The sequence below is a fragment of the Oryx dammah genome, unplaced genomic scaffold, assembly GCF_014754425.2.
Source record: "Oryx dammah isolate SB20612 unplaced genomic scaffold, SCBI_Odam_1.1 HiC_scaffold_16, whole genome shotgun sequence".
NCBI classification, from domain to species: domain Eukaryota; kingdom Metazoa; phylum Chordata; class Mammalia; order Artiodactyla; family Bovidae; genus Oryx; species Oryx dammah.
The window spans coordinates 34042246-34059820 of NW_024070200.1; the positions used below are offsets into that span (position 1 = coordinate 34042246).

General features: G+C 46.6%; 1 protein-coding gene across 3 annotated transcripts in view; it reads left to right on the forward strand.

The window, feature by feature from the left end:
- Positions 1–706: 706 nt before the first annotated feature.
- STXBP6 (syntaxin binding protein 6) overlaps positions 707–17575 on the forward strand; it is a 262455-nt gene continuing 245586 nt past the window's right edge. The window contains exon 1 of one of the 3 annotated variants that reach the window (XM_040257207.1): positions 707–1019. The gene's annotated coding sequence lies outside the window, so the exon portion shown is untranslated. The remainder of the gene's footprint in view (positions 1020–17575) is intronic. The other 2 variants (XM_040257206.1, XM_040257205.1) reach the window with 2 other exon arrangements.

Genomic DNA, 17575 nt, shown 5'->3' on the forward strand with positions numbered 1-17575 from the left:
CACAGTGGGCACTCAGCTGCTCTTTGCTTAACACAGAAATCACAGTCCTCAATTGGCCGGCTGTGGGGCTGAGCAGAGAAGGAACTCAGATATGTTTTGTTTGGTCCAGAGTGTTTTAAAAAAAACTGGATTAGTTATCAAGATCGAAAAATCAGGATATTTTACATTAAAAAAAAAAAAAAAAAAACACCTCTGTCATTTCTTGAAAATACCCAGAAAATCTAGTCTTGCAGCATACCCGAGGGAATTTGGAGCCCAGTGACTCTGCCTTGAGAGTTCTCTCCAGTTCACTCGCTGCCTCCTGCCCGTTTCCCTCCCTGATACTGCCTGCCAGGCCCTAGCTTGAGTTTGAGACTCCAGACCTGAAGGAACGAGTACACTTGATAAAACCCCATCTGCCGGGTCCACCTGTTCTTTCCGGGAGAATAAATTTCCTCACCGTCCTTTCTAGGCTTGCAGAGGAGCTCACGGAAGCAGCTCACCTTTCTAACCCACAAACTTCCCACAACCCGTGAAACTTGCAAGGCCCTCCAAACACCATTTCTGACCCGCCCTTTGCGCCCGGGTCCCCTCCCTGCAGCAGCTCCCTCCCTCTCTCCCCCACCCCCGGCGCTCGGGAGCTCGGGGCGGGTCCCCGGCCCCCAGCTCAGCCTTCGGCCCCAGGGCCGGGGCGCTGGAGCTCGCCCACGGCCGCACTGGGCATGCTCAGAGGCGGCCGCGGGGGCAGCCTCGCTTCGCAGGCGCTCGCACTCGGCGGCTGGCGGGCGGGCTCGCGGCTGCAGCTGGAGCTCCAGCGCCCGGAGTTGGAGTTGCCGGGAGTTTCCCCCCCAACCCCTCCCTCCTCGCGCGCGGCAGCAGGAGCCGGCGCGGGAGGCGCGAGCGGCGGCCAGCCAGCACCCGAGCAGGCAGAGCTCGTCCGGAGCCCGGAGCCCCGTACGGGGCAGTTCCCGGGGAGGAGCCTCGCGGGCTGGGACGCGTGCGGCGCACTGGCACTGCCTGGGCACAAACCGCGCGGCAAGGTAGGGCCGGGGTGTGGGGAGCCGGGCAGAGGCCAGGCCGGGGCTGGGGGGTGCGGCTGCAGCAGCCGTGGCTTTTGGAGCGCCCGGCGCGCTGTCTGATGCGTGTGGCCAGGTCAGGGACCCCGCTGCGGGGTGGCAGGAGTAGGCAGGCGCCCAGGGAGATGCTTTCAAGTTGGCGGGCGGCGGGAGAGGGTGCTGCGTGCTGGGGTGCAGCTGCTTTGTGAGCGCCGAGCGGGACTCGGGTCCCTGGTTCCCCCCCCCCACCCCTGCCCCCAGCACCGCCAAACCTGGGACCCGGTGTGCGGGCCGGGCTGGGCAAGCCGCAGAGCGGAGCAGTTTGCTTCGAGAAAGTTGAGGAGAGAACCCTTCTTTCCTCACTGTCCCCGCGGTAGCATGGTCCCGGGTGTGCCGCCCCGAGGCCCCCAGTGTGGAGGAGCTGAGTGGGGCCGCTGCGCTCCTGGGCTAAGTTCCTCCACCCCCGACAGAAACCCACGAATCACCCAGATCTTCGCTTTCCTGGCTAGCTTCTTATAGTAAAATCATTCCTGCCAAAACTGAGGTAGGCTGTTTGGGAGGGCATGGCTCTCTGCCTCCAGGACCCTTGGCGGGGCGACGCCCCCTCAACCTTAGACGTGGCCAAGGGCGCCGGGTTCCCAGTGAGCGCTTACGGTGCGCACTGAATGGAGCCTCACATACATGGCAGGGAACGTGGCTTAGGGGGGTGGCCCGATTTTTCCTCTAGCCTTTTCTTAGCTTTTGAACACTCCACCAACCCCACCCGGCTCATCTTCGCTGAGGACCGGACCTGGAGGGGAGGGCCAGGTGGAGAGCGTGGGCTAACATGCTACCCTTGGGAGAGGATGCCTCGATTGCATTTGGCTTGGGCTCCAGCCCCAAGGACTTTATAAGGAGCCCGCCGCCCTTTCAATGATTCTTCCTCAGGGACCTGGTGGGAAGGGGTAAGGGTGGTGGGTCCCAAGAATAGCCTTTCCATCCTATCATCTCCTACAACCGCGTTCCAGGCGACCCCAGGACCCTGGAACTGGCCGTGCTATAGATTAGAACAGTGTGGAGGATGCTGACGGTTCCTTCTAGCTCCACTGTTCTCACTTCTTGTTTTGAGTTTTGGGGTTTTGCCTGCACACGAGTCAGAGCTGCTCTGTCATAACCTGGGGGGTGGAGGAGCTTCAGCCTGGCAGTGAGCCGCTGTTCGCCTCCAAGGCTGCTAGTGGGAATTGGTCCAGAAATGATTATGCAGGCTAGAAATATGCCTCTTTTTTTTCCTCTCTCTTTTGGCTGAACACCTTGGCTGTTGGGTTTGTGTGTTAAGTTCTTAAAGGAGAACCCACACACTGTTCAAGTCCCATGTTTTAGGGGTCCACCATTTCTGCTACAGGCTCTTCTCTTCGCCTTTTTCCTGATGTGGGGGGTGGAGGAATCTGCTCTGGGGCAGATTGCCACATGTGGAAATTACCTGGTGTTGGTACACGGGTTCTAGAAATAGATCTGAGGTCAAAGTTTAAGTTTCCAGCCCGATTTCTGTGCAGACTGACAAACTGTCAGTCACTGCGAATTTCCGTTTTCTCTTCTGTCAAATGGGGATAATAGTGGCCTTCACTCCTTCATTGCAGGTTGTTGTGAAACTTGGGAATAATGGGCATAAAAAGTGCTAAGAAAACTTGAAAGCACCGTTTATGTCTTCCTGTGACTGGTCTCTTTACCCAGTGTTTTTGAATTAACTAATCCTTTTAATTAGGACAAGTCACCTCAGCCTTCTCCCCTCACCCACTCCTCACCAAAAGGTTTGGTTTCTCAGATCTTTGAAATCACTCTTTATCTTCTTTTCCCTCTCTTGCCTTAAATCTATCTCCCTTTTGATTTAAAGAGTCGACGCTCCGGTTCTCCTAGTTATCAGAAGGAAGCAGCATGGTGTAGATTAGGAGATGGGGGTGGTGGGGGTGCCTTATCAGTGTTCAGAGTCCTGGGCCCCAGAACTGGCATGTAAACCAGGCCCCAGTTTGAGAACCGAGGTTGATTCTGAAGGAGTCAGCAGACCCTGGGCTGGAGCTCTGACGTGGTGTCTTAACAGTGACCTTGAACTGAGGACTCAACCCCTGATCAGTGGCATCAGTCTATGAGATTGAGGGCCAGTGCTGATCAGAGGCAAAAACAGGTGAGATTGCTTCCCACTCAGTTAATAAGGGTTTAATCAGGTTCCCGACCCCCTCCTCCCAGGTGTGTTGCGTCTTCTGTCATCCTAGGGCAGCGGTTCTCAAACAGGAGCACCAGAGTCCCCTGGAGGGCTTGTTAAGCCACTGCTCCTGGGCTGCGTTGCCCTTGCCGGAGCCTCTCTGGGTCCAGGGTGAAGGGAAGGGGTCATCTCAAAAGTTCGCATCTCTAACTAGTTGCAGGTGATGCCTGTGCTGCTGTTCCAGGGGCCATGCAAGAGAGGTGAGGTTTGTTCTGAAACGCCATTATTTTAATATGTCATCTGTAGAGGCAGGGTTTCTTTGGGGCGTTTTGTGAGCTTGGCTCAAGCATTTTCTATTTCAGATACCTGTGCCACTTCCCATTGTCCAGTTTTAGGTAAATCTGATCGCTCTTCAAATGAATGATTTTTACATAAAAAAGACCCCTTCTTTTCATACTGTAAAATACTTAGCCTCTGGTTTCCAAGCCACTCTTGGATAGACTCATGTTGGTGACCTTGATATTGATAAATCCAGCAAATACCCGATTTCCTTTCTTTGAGGATCTCAGACATTTGTGGTGAGGAGGCTGCAAGAAGTTCTGGCAGCTTGAACCTGAAGACTAGAGAACAGGTGAATCACTTATGAGCAAGATTAAAAAGAATTTTCTCTGTGGTGTCTTCTCTGAAGGGACAGCTTACCCAGGCCGTGGGGGCAGGTGACATGTCCTGTGGTGGTCAGATCTGGTGAAGGCCTCCCATTTTTTCTGGAAGATGACGGTGCTGGTAGTAACTGAGGGAGACTACCTTTCACTCTCTGAGATTGGGGATGCCGGCTTTAAGGGGTAACAGTGCAGTATCAGTATTACGCTATGTGATTGAACTGGTAATCCAGCACTGTTTGGGCACACCCCAATAGTAAACTCATCTCCTTGTTCCCCATGCTATGGTCCTGGGCTGACATTTCACCATGAGTTATGATGGCCCAGGTTATGGCCTTGAATTTTAGCTGCTTTTGTGTCAGAGAGGCTTTGGGAATCTGCTGGAATCAGGGAGAGTCCTGAGATGACATTCAAGGGCAGGAATAAGGTTTGTGTAACACTCAAATGAACTGTGTGTCTGAGGGGGGTCAGCACTTGAACCAGTTCTTACCTTGTGGTGCCAAATGGAGTCCCAACTGACCGTCCGGCTTTATCTCAGCTTTCCATTTGTGTTTTGTTTTAGTTTTAACATGATTAGCACTAGAGAAACCTATCAGTAAATCAGAAACCTATTCAAAAAGTCAAGTGTACCACTTAGTGTTGTAACAGATAAAACTGCAAGGCCCATGCTTGTCTTCCTGACCATAATCAGCACTCAATAGACACAGTCTTTAGCCTGTAATTTTTTAGATCCGCTAATTGCTAATATAAATGGTTTCTTCTACTTCACATGAGTAGGGAACATTTCTGTTTTTTAAATTCTCTTCCATAACGTGATGTTTATATTTTGGCTGTTACTACTACTTTTTGCTGGAGGATTTCTTTTCAGTGTGGCGGAAGCTTCTTATCACTGTTGCTCACTTCTCTCAGCACATGATCACTTGATATCTTTGCACCCTAGTCCAAGTCTGCTGTGAGACCATCATTTTGATACTTGATTTCTTTTTGATCTCCAGGGCTGTTGTCGCTGGGTCCTAGAGAGCCTGTGGTCTGTTCCTGGAAGGCTCTTCTCAACCATCCTGAAGGATGCTTTTAAACTGACACTCAAGATTATTCCACACTAGCTCATTTCTAAGATCCAATTTTTTTTTTCCTTTTCACGTTTCATCATTTTCCAATTTCAAAACTCCAGATGGGTCTGAAAAATTATAAACACATTCAATGTATGGTTTCTTTCTTCTCTTCCTGTAAGCTGGCATGTTAATAATGACTAACAGTGAATGGCATCTCAAGACAATTTTGGTTCCTGACCTAGGTAGAAAATGTGATTTCTGCTGTCCAGCTGATGAAATTGAGCAGCCATTGAATTAGTTCGGCAATTCTCAGAGTATCGGGAAGAAAAGACTGTTGGGTGGTGTTAATAGGTGGGTTTTTATAAAGGGCAAATCAATTTGGGTGGTTTTTCCCTCTGCAAAGGTTCTCAACATGTGCATCATTGTATCAAAGACTCTGAAAAGTACTACACTAAACCATATCATGGAGAAGGCAATGGCACCCAACTCCAGTACTCTTGCCTGGCAAATCCCATGGATGGAGGAGCCTGGTAGGCTGCAGTCCATGGGGTCACTAGGAGTCGGACACGACTGAGTGACTTCACTTTCCCTTTTCACTTTCATGCATTGGAGAAGGAAATGGCAACCCACTCCAGTGTTCTTGCCTGGAGAATCCCAGGGACAGGGAAGCCTGGTGGGCTGCCGTCTCTGGGGTCGCACAGAGTTGGACACGACAGAAGCAACTTAGCAGCAGCAGCAAACCATATCAACATCAAAGAACTTGGTTTTATTTATCCAATGAGACTTTTCCCAGAGCATTTTTGAGGTTATGTGTGTATCTTCCAGGACTCCTTTATTGCATTCGCACATCCCAGCAGTTCTAAAGTATCGTTTAACACCGCCTGTAGGTGGGTGGTTTCACCTGGTCTATCCCTAAAATATCAAGGCATCAATAAATTAAGGATATTAATTGGTGCATGAACTCTACAGATGATTCCTGTTTATTTCAGAGTAGAGAGAAGCTATTTTAGCTGTGGTGGCTGAAGAAGCTTCTATAGAGGAGCTCGACTGTGAAACTGCTGGAACTGAAGGGTAGCACTTTTATTAAGAAGAGAAGGAGCATTTTAGGTTGGTGGTGTCAGGGAGTAGGGAAGTGAAATTGTACTTGTGCCTGCATGTAAATAGTTTTCAGAGCACATAAGAACTCTTAAGGGCTGTGCCTAGCCCAGAGTGAGACCGCTGGAACCTGTGGTGGAGGTCAAAGAATCTGTTAAGTTCTTTCTTGATTCTGTAAGTTCGCTGAGGTAGCAGATGAGTTCTTGTGACCACGGGCGAGCTTGTTGTGGGTAAAGCAGAAGGGCCTAGCACTCATGTTGAAAGCAAGTGGGGGCTCATAGGACAGAAAGGGAGAAAGTGTTCCTAGGCTTTCTGAGAATGGTGGTTCAAGATGCAGAGGGATTAATTCAAATATAAATCCAACTGAAGGGGGAATCTTGACTGGAGCTTCAAAAAATAAGCAAGAAGAAAGAGCTCTTACAACTCAGTAAGAAGGCAAATGTTGTTTACTCACTATGTCTGACTCTCTTGCGACTCCATGGACTGTAGCCCACTAGGTTCCTTTGTCTGTGGGATTTCCCAGGCAGGAATACTGGAGTGGGTTGCCATTTCCTCTTCCAGGGATATTCCTGACCCAGGGATTGAATGTGCGTCTCCTGCATTAGCAGGCAGATTCTTTACCAGTGAGCCACCGAAAAGGCAAATAACCCAATTTATAAAGGGACAAAGGATTTATATATTCTTTTTTTCCCCCTCAGGTACGATATACAAATGGCCAATAAGAAGAGGAAAAGATGCTCGACATTATTAGTCATTGGGGGAATACAAATTGAAACCTCAGTGAGGTACCACTTCACACCCATCGGGATGGCTATGATCAAAAAGATGTATAATAACAAGTATTGGTTAAGGATATGGAGAAATCAGAACCCTCCCACATTACATTGTTGATGGGAATGGGAAATAGTGCAACTGCTTTGGAAAACAGGCAGGTCCTCAAAATGTTAAACATCAGGGTATCATGGCCAGTTCTCCTCCTTGGTATATTCCCAAGAGAATAGCAAACATGTTTCATGCAGACATTTATACACAAAGGTTCATGATAGCAATATTCATAATAGACCCAAAGTGGAAACAAACCAGATGTCCACCAACTGATAAATGAATAAACAAAATCCAAATGATGGAATACTATTCATCTATAAACAGAATGAAATTTGATTTATGCTTCAACACAGATGAACCTTGAAAGCATGCTATATGAAAAAAGCCAGACACAAAAGGCCACATATACTTTGATTTCATTATTAAATGTCCAGAAGAGGCAAATCCAAAGTGATAAAAAGTTACATTAGTGGCTGCCATGGGCTGGGAGTGGCTGTTGATGGGCATGGAATTTCTTTTGAGAGTGATGAAAATATTCCGGGATGGCTGGACAACTTTGAATACGTTAAAACTACTGAATTGTATACTTTAAAAGGGTAAATTCTGCAGTGTGTAAATATCTCAAGAGAAAAAAAAGTAAGAATGCCACTGTGGGTAAAGTGAAAGGAGAATAATAAGAAAAAGGTGGTGAGAGAGATGCAGAAATAGGCTATCCGTTTCAGGCCAGGTTTTCTGCTCTTGGAAAAACTAAGACGTACCTAGATAATTTCTCTCTGTTTGTCTTTGAATCTTCTGGGATCTTTCTGTTATTCTTTCATCCCAGAGTCCTTTCTCTGAATTAAAAGGTTGCACTCCAAGTTGTTCCTGAGTCAGTGGGATGGTTTTCATGGCTAATTCCCTGTGATCTTTAGATATAGGGGCGTTTGTGGCGACAAAGACGACTAAGTCGATGTTTAGGCTTTTTTGTCGTGATCCACTGGAGAACAATGGACAGGTCCGACCGGGCAGCTTATGTTTATCTTCTCCCTTAAGATTGGACGGTGATAAATGTTTTAGCATCATCTTCTGAGTGGTTGTGGAACTGTGTCAAGACTACCCTTAAAAAAACAAACTGTGCCTTAAACAGGGTTCACATGGCACTTAGCACTGTAACTAAAAAGGGGGTCCAGTTGCTTGCTGCTCAAAAGCCAGTAAAGAGGCAAGGCTGGCAGAAAGGAAAGTTTGCCTCATGTGGGATGCTGGCAACCTGGAGTGGAGGGAGGCCAGATGCCTAAACCGGTGGGCTAGAGCATTTATAGGCTGAGGGCGGGGGCTACATGCACGAACTGCACAGTCAGCTCTGACAGTCATCTTGAAATTGTCATTAGTGGTCTGACCAGCATCATCTTGATTGTTTAAAGTACAGTTAATCTTTAGTTACAGGGTCTGTTTCCATTTCTTGAGGCCAGTTCTCAGACTTGTGGCAGTTCATGTATGGATGTGAGAGTTGGACTATAAAGAAAGCTGAGCGCTGAAGAATTGATGCTTTTTGACTGTGGTGGAGGGGAAGAGTGTTGAGAGTCACTTGAACTGCAAGGAGATCCAACCAGTCCATTCTAAAGGAGATCAGTTCTGAATATTCACTGGAAGGACTGATGTTGAAGCTGAAACTCCAATACTTTGGCCACTTGATGTGAAGAGCTGACTCATTTGAAAAGACCCTGATGCTGGGAAAGATTGAAGACAGGAGGAGAAGGGGATGACAGATGATATGGTTGGATGGCATCACCGACTCAATGGATATGAGTTTGGGTAAACTCCAGGAGTTGGTGATGGACAGGGAGGCCTGGCATACTGTGGTCCATGGGGTCGCAAGAGTTGGACACGACTGAGCGACTGAACTGATGTCATGGCTACAGTCTGATCATCATGTACTTAACTTCTCCACCTGGTGGGAGTTTCAGTATCTATCTCACAGCTCAGAATATGGCTCAGAATGTTGTCTATAGCCGTTGAGAAGGAACTAAAGGTCCTTGACTAGCTTAATGACTAGTATTATTTGCTCTCCTTTGACTGTTTTCCTTTGTTTCTGCATGTTCTCACTGCTCTGATGAAGCTCGTTCTTTGGCTAAAGTTTTTCCACAGGCAGACGGCGGGCAGAGGACGGGGGGGACAAGAACCGTAGGGTCCTGGTCCATTTTAGCACCACACAAGTGCCAGGGTATTTGAGTCCAAGAGCTGTGATGCAGGGGAACATTGTCCCCTCTGAGAGAGACTGTTTCTCACCTCTTTAACCTAGTGTGCTGTAGCTTACCTGCACTTCTCCAGCTCATAGACAAGGAGCACCTCGGGATCTTATTAAGATGCTGATTCTGATTCGGTAGGGGTTGTGGTCAGGGATTTTGCACTTAAAACAAACTCCCACTGATGCAGGTGCTGCTGGTCCATGGACCATTGTGAGTCGAAGCTAATAGAGCATGAAGATAGCATCAGAGTGGGACAGAGCTGAATGTGAAATGTGGCTCCACCATTAATTTGCTGTGGGAACTTGGGCAAGGTAATTAACATCTGAGCCACAGCTTTCTTGCCTGTAAGATCAGAGCCAGATCTAGCTCATAGAAAAGTAACTGATATGCAGCTAGACTGTTAAATGTTCGTTGCCTTCTCCTTCCCATAAGGGCTACGGTACCCATGATTGGGACTAAGGAAAAATTATATGCAAGAAAGCCAAGGGCTTCCAAGACCAGCACACCAAGGAGGATTTGTGTGGGTGAGGGCAGGGTGGCAGAGAGAGGCTGTAGAGGAATGGGGTATGAGTCTAGTCCTCAGAACAATGTTAAATTGCTTATTATCAGATTACTGTGGTTTTGGTAAAGTCAGTGTATTGGTCTCAGTCGAGTATGGCTGATGTTCAGTCAAGGTGTTGGGTCTTGACTCTGTATTCATAGAACTGGTGTTTGTCTGTTTGTTTGTTTTGACCAGAAAAGCACTCCTGAGCAGCTCAGGGGTGGTCAGTTTTCTTGGTGTGGGTGTCTCAGCCCATCCTTCCCTCATCTCACTCACTGATGTTCATTGTTCTTGTAGATGGGAGGAAATGAAGGGACCTAAAGTGCACACCCCTGTTGAGGTTCATTCACAGTAGGAGCGAACATTTCGGGGATCAGGTTGAAAATATTTGCTCTGTTGTTGGCTTTAGAGATTCTGGGCATTTCATTAGTTTATCTTCTGTGAATCTCTTAAACTCTGGGAAGGTTCAGTTGAATTAGGTGAATGGGGAACAACCGAAGAGGAAGAATTGAGAGCTAAGTCCTGGCCCCACCTGTAATTCTCCCATCCCGAGCCTGTATCACTGCCGTCTCTGAGCCTCAGTCTCCCCTGATACTCTTTGGGACCAATCCTTCCTGGCTAGCCTGCCTCGTGGGCTTGGTCTGAGGCTCAGATGAACAGCACCTGGAGGAGGGCATTTGTGCTCGAAGACGATGGGCCTCTGTAAAATGATGACTGTCATTCAGTAGCACTGGCTTGGGTAACAGCGTCCTCTCGGGGTTACATAATGTGAGCCGTGGCCTGTTAACTTTTGTTCTGTGTCTGTCTCCTTTGCCATCATCCCAAGGGGGAGGAAATAAGAGCATGTGTTTACCTTTGAGTTAAGTTGATGGCTCCTTTTCACTTTCCTCTGGGGAAGAAATTACACGCAAATAATTTGTAAGATTTGAACAAAACCGCAAGTGCAGTGACTCAAACTAGTTTCCAGTCTTCACAGCCTGAAATTCACTGCTTTCCTAAGGATGGCAATTTTGCCCTATTTCACTTTGTTTGGCTGTTTTGTGGATTGGCAGGTGTGGGTCTTTAATGTCTGATGGCTCTGAAGGAAAGGGCCACTTTGTTAAAGAGCCAGGGCTGAGTGTTTAAACTGGTCCTGCACCAACATCAAGCAATCAAAGATAAGGTATTCAGGTTGAAGCTGAATACATTAGGCTTCATAGGCACGACTCTGTCCTTCCCAAAGGCAGAAGTGGAAATGATCTGATTTCTGAGGCCAGTGGATACGTGTTACACTCTAGTCACCTTTCATAACTACTGTTGGTCAGAGAGGGTGGATATGAGCAAGCTGATCTTTGTTTTTAGACTTCCTAGGAATATGTTGCCTGATAGAGTCTAAGGTGACAGCTAGCAGTATTTAGTGGTTGAGAAGTTAATATTAAATTCTTGAAGAATTTAATGTATCCTATCATTAAGTAGCAGTGAGGGGCTAGGCATAGAGAGCTGGGCGTTCCTGAAGTAAGTCCTTTTAAAATTAAATTCTTATGCAACCGTAACAGTAATTTAAAAAGTAAGTTGAGGGTAGAAATTTGGTGCTTATATATAGACCTCAATGCTAAGAAAGTGGACATTTCTCCCAGTGTCATCCACTGGAAAATGAGACTTTTTTCCTTTTAATTAGATCCCTTTCTGACCTTGCCAACCAAACACCCCCTGGTCTATCTGGTTGATTTTTTAAAAAATGAAACATGGAATGCTGAACTCAGACACCTTGTTTATGAACAGCCTTGCTTTCAAACCCCCTTAGACTGTGAACTCCTCCAGAGGCCAGGATCTTCATTGTTTTATCTCCGAGGCTTTGTGTGTCTAGCATGTAGGAGAGAATCAATAAAAATAAGTTGCGCTAGTCAGCTGTTTTCTTCTGGGATTCCCCCTTCCTGTCTAGTGTATTAATTTTCCTGGCCATATAGTATTTGATCAGCATTTCCCTAGAGGTCCTTGGGTGCTATCATGGTACATGGTTGTAAGCACTTAAGATACTGATTCCTTTCATCCTCCCAGCAGCTCTCAGAGGTAGATACTATTAGTTATCCTTATTTGACAGTTGAATAAACTGAGGCCAAGAAAGGTCATGTTGATACCAGCCAGGGTTCTTGGTCTTCCTTAATCAATAGAAATTGATCAGAGGCCAGATAGGAACTTGAGTCAAGGCTTTATTGGGGCCCCTGCTGAAACAGGAGGGAATGAAAAGAAGTAAACAGGTTCCCTTGCCTGCTCCCTGAGCAAGGTGAGCTAGCTGGTTCTTATATGGGGTAAGAGTAGGGGTGTGTCTAGGGGTCGGGCTGGAGGAGTGACTTAGGTGGTTTGCCCATCCTTTTGGTGGTGCTGAGTGCAAGGGGCGTGTGCAGTACCCTGCTTTTGCCTGACACTCTACTTTTGCTCCTCACACCTTATTTTTGCTCCCAGCTCTTCAGAAGTGGCAGTTGGATTTTTGTGGTTTTTTTTTTTTTTTTTTTGTATCTTGTCCATAAATTTGCCCCTACTGAGCATGCAAGCAGTAATATTTTTAGTCCCTTCAAGTTTCTCTGTATTTTGTTGTTTGAGGAGGCATTTGTCCAGGTGCATGGACTGCAGCAAAGTGTCCCGGGTCCCAGCCCATCTCGATGTGATTTGTGTAAGACCTGAAGCTGCCACGTAGAGAGCTGGAAGTGAACCAGACAATCGGCTAAGCTTCAGGAGACACCCCTCTCCTCGCTACTCAGTGCTCCAAGCTACCTTTCTTTCCCTTCCAATGGCTTTCCTGAGCATTGCAGAGAAATGAGGCCAGACACACCTTCTTTCCACCTCCTTTCTCCCCCACCTCCTTTGTCCTCTGCCCTTTCCTGCCCACTCCCGAGTTCCAGGAAAACGTGACCCTGAGTTTGGAAAATAGAATAGCAGGTTCAGCACCATGACCCACTGGTATGGGCCCAGTCCTGGGGGGAGGCCATTCACACAGGGGTTGTCGGAATGAACCCCCTTTACCTGGGCGAGGCTGTGACCTCCAGTCTTGGGCCTCTCACTCCTTTACGTGCACGTGAAATCACCTGTTAAGGCACAGATTCTGATTCACTGGGACCAAGGCGGGGCCTGGAATTTTCTCACAGGCTTCTAGGAGTGTTGATGCTGCTGGTCCTTGGCCCAAGGCGGAGAGGCCACGCCTGCTATTCCAAGCACTGTCCTGCCTGCTGCTACTGCTGTGCACAGTCCTGTCCGACCCTTTGTGACCCCATGGACTGTAGCTCGCTAGGCTTCTCTGACCATGGGATTCTCCAGACAAGAACGCTGGAGTGGGCCTCCATTTCCTTCTCCAGTCTTGCCTGAAACAGTCCTGATTCCTAACCTGGGACTCAGAGGAGATCGAAGACATATATAGAGAGACCCACCAAAACTGTAAGTCTCATGAAGGCAGAAGCTTAAAACAGAATGAGAGCGAAACTGGGAGTGAAGGAGATTGGATGCTTCCCGAGGGAAGCGTGTGTATCATTTCCAAACGTGACCTGAAAAGTGTTTCTTTTAATAGAAAGCTTATTATGGAGCGACTCTAGGGATCCAGCAGTGAGGAGTACAGTAATTCCTGTTCGAGTTGATATGAAAATTCACAAAGAACCTCTGCTACTGGCCCCTAAAACTCTGGAGAGTAACCCTCCCCCACAGCTCCTCAAAGTCTCCCTGAGTCTCCCCAGGTTCCCCCTGCTTTCTACCTGCATCTGCTATGATATGCGCCACAGTCCTGGGAACCAATGTTGGGATACCACTCCTATGAGTACACATTGCTCTCATTATATCTCATTGGAGTCTCATAATTTCCCAGCTGTTTTTATCAATGAGTCGTGAGACCCAGGGAATCAAACTCCCTCAGAACCACAGGCTCACAAGTGACAGAGCTGGGAGCAGGCACGGTGAGGGAGCGTGGCCTGGTGTCTCTTGATCTTATCCGACCTGACTGCTTAGATAAATTTATACCACAAGATAACTAAATCAGTTCGCTCTGTTTGGTTTTGCATAGGAGGAGGCATCCAGGTGGGTTTGCTTTTAAAGGAAAATGGTTTAAGTTTAACTTACAGAAAGAAGCCCAGATTCCATGGGTGTGGTGTAGTGAATTTCTATTCCACAAACACACCCGTTTATTCTTAACAAAGATCGAGAAAGGAAGAGCCACCGGCACCGTGGAAACTCTCCGTAGGCCTGCCTCCTCATGTAACTTCCTTCTCCATGGTGGTACTGTCCTGAATTTTCAGGCTATAGATCACCTCTGCCTATTTTGGGGTGTTATGTAAATGCATTCATCTTTTTGTATTCTTCTAACTTCTTTCCCTCAACATTGTAAGATTTATCCATATTGTGCAGGCAGCAGTAGCTGGATTATTTTCCACTGTATTGACATAAACATACCACAGCTACTGATTATGGACATTTGAGTTGTTTCCTGTTCTTGGCTATTATGAATAATTATGAATAATGCTGCTGTGAATATTTGTATATGTATATATATTTTTTAAGATTTTTTTTTAATGTGGACCATTTTTAAAGTCTTTATTGAATTTGTCATAATATTGTTTCTGTTTTATGTTTCGGTTTTTTGGCCACGAGGCATGTGGGGTCTTAGCTCCTCAGCTAGGGATTGAACCCACACCCCTTGTGTTGGAAGGCAAAGTCTTAACCACTGAACCATCAGGGAAATCCCCATGGGTATATGTTTTTGGTGATGCACTGCTGCTGCTGCTGCTGCTAAGTTGCTTCAGTCGTGTCCGACTCTGTGCGACCCCAGAGACGGCAGCCCACCAGGCTCCCCCGTCCCTGGGATTCTCCAGGCAAGAACACTGGAGTGGGTTGCCATTTCCTTCTCCAGTGCATGAAAGTGAAAAGTGAAAGGGAAGTCGCTTAGTCGTGCCCGACTCTTAGCGACCCCATGGACTGTAGCCTACCAGGCTCCTCCATCCATGGGATTTTCCAGGCAAGAGTATTGGAGTGGGGTGCCATTGTCTTATCCTGGTGATGCACATATGTATGCATTTCTGGTATTTGTGTATGTGGGTGTATATGTAGTTCCTGGGTCATTTGATGAAAATGTTTTCCTTTAGTTCCGATCTCTTGCCTATTTTTCAATTGTGTTGTTCATCTATGAACAATCCTTGAAATCTATACTGATGGAGATTACCTGTCAATGAGATCACATTATTAGGTTCTCAGACATAAATTCTGGAGAGCTCCTCCAGATTTGAACAAGCACTTCACAGAAGAGGATATCCAAATGCCAAATACATAGGCAAAGACACTAAGCTTCCTACAGTGATGACAGAACTGCAGATTAAAACCATGAGAGACCTCTATACAGCATCAGAACAGCTAAGAATAATATGACTTATCAAACTAAGTATTGGCAAGAATGTGGAGCAATGGAACTCTCACACTAGATGGAACTATAAATTGGAGAGGCCATATTGGAAAACTGGCTGTATCTACTAAAGGCACACAACTGATGCAGCCAGAACACTGCGCTGATGGCGAAGCTCTGGTTTCCACCTGATCAGGCTGTAGACTCTAGGATCTGGGTGGGTCCTCTGCCTGGTGGGGGTTGGGAAGGGAAGGGAGAACTCAAGAGTCAGGCTTCAGGGCAACTGTGTTTCCAAACACGATTCCTGGGGCCCTGCTGTTCAGAGGAGCAGCTGAGGGCCTTCCGGTGTCCTACCCGGACGGATAGTCTGACCTGTAGGCTTTATTCTGTTCTTCCTCCCTCATGGCTGGCAAGCAGCCACCCAGGAAATCCTCTGAGACATGTTCATGAATGATGTCACTGTGGAAAACCTTATTCTATGTAGGAAATCTTTCTCCAAATGAGCACTTAGAGAAGATCTGACCAGAAGAGGCAGAATATTGCTGAATGCTTTAATAATATTCATTCATTCTTGATCTTAAAATTCACCCATTAGTTTTATCTGAACTAGAGTGGGTTAATGGCTTTGGTGTGTAATAGAGACCTTCAGAAATGATTCCTGAAAAGAGTGCCCGGGGGAGGATTGCTTTCCGATAGACCCTGGGGCACCCAGCCAGCCCTGAGATGTGAAGGGCCTGGAAGAGACATGTAATATGCTTAGCCATCCCAGAAGCTTGTTCTCGCCCTTCTTGGCTTATGGACCCCAACAAGCCAACCTCTGTTCACTGAGCTTGTGAATGTTGTCTAAAAGTTGAGTATATTGAACAAGATGCTGCAACCTGTTTTCTTGTCTCAAAGCAGTAGCAAAGAAGTCTCTGGACTTCTCTTGAGACTGCACAGTAGAATGGTTTTCTCTGTTTGATGGTTTCTTTATTTTTAGCACCTTAGATCCTGCACAGCGTTGGTTTTCAGGGCAAAGCCCTGGGCTGTGGGTAATCCGATAACCAAAACCATTTCCTAAACAAATTAGAATTTGCTTTCATTCATAGTCACCCAGATTTCCCTGGATAAAATGAGGTGTCTTACACTGTTGTTGGGAATGCAAACTAGTACAGCCACGATGGAGACCAGTGTGGAGATTCCTTAAAAAACTGGAAATAGAACTGCCTTATGGCCCAGCAATCCCACTGCTGGGCATACACACCGAAGAAACCAGAATTAAAAGAGACACGTGTACCCCAATATTCATCGCAGCACTGTTTATAATAGCCAGGACATGGAAGCAACCTAGATGTCCATCAGCAGATGAATGGATAAGAAAGCTGTGGTACATATACACAATGGAGTATTACTCAGCCGTTAAAAAGAATACATTTGAATCAGTTCTAATGAGGTGGATGAAACTGGAGCCTATAATACAGAGTGAAGTAAGCCAGAAAGAAAAACACCAATACAGTATACTAACGCTTATATATGGAATTTAGAAAGATGGTAATGATAACCCTGTATGCGAGACAGCAAAAGAGACACAGATGTATAGAACAGGCTTTTGGACTCTGTGAGAGAGGGAGAGGGTGGGATGATTTGGGAGAATGGCATTGAAACATGTATAATATCATCTATGAAACGAATCGCCAGTCCAGGTTCGATGCATGATACAGGATGCTTGGAGCTGGTGCACTGAGACAACCCAGAGGGATGGTACAGGGAGAGAGGGGGGAGGGGCGTTCAGGATGGGGAGCACGTGTATACCTGTGGCAGATTCATGTTGATGTATGGCAAAACCAATACAATATTGTAAAATAATTAACCTCCAATTAAAATAAATTTATATTAAAAAATAAATAAAATGAGGCGTCTGAGAAAGAAATGTGAGGACATTTTAGTGGAAACCTGCCCTGGTAAGCTATTCATTTTCCTATCACATTTAATTCCTGTAGAGTATTCTAGAGCAGATGTGAAGAGCCAGGCGTTGCTGCTGTCCCTTGGTGGCTGAATACCTGATGCAGCCTCTTTACCTCTTTCCCCAGCAGATTATGTGACCCCATGCACGCGTGCAGGTTGAACACCTCAGATTCTGGACTTGACTGAGGGATGTCTGAACTTATTATTTGCCTCCTGCCAAGAGAAAGGAACTTACAAGTAGTGCTTTGTGTTTTGAATTTTACAGTGCCCTGAGCAAACACAAGTTATACATTGTGATGGGAGGAGCAAAAAGGTTCGCCACGTCTTTTGTTTTCTGAGTGGGTGTAACTAAATGACTAGTTCCTGGATGTGTTCCTAGGATGTAGGTAGGTCACAGTCTGTGGCAGAGCGACAGTGAACATTTGTCACCTGTGTTATCTTACAGTTGCAAGTGCCTAATGTTCTTTTTATCCTGAAATGTTTTCATCGATGTTTTTCTGTTTTGATTTGTTTTAATAAGCCTCTTGATTTGGTAATAAGGAGCTCACTTTGGTAAACACCCGTGGCTTTTTAAATTCCCTTATATTAGAGATGAGGGCATTGAGGCCATACAGTTCTACCATGAATCAGTAGTAAACCAAGGACTCTTAATTTCTGTCTTTTGTTCCTCA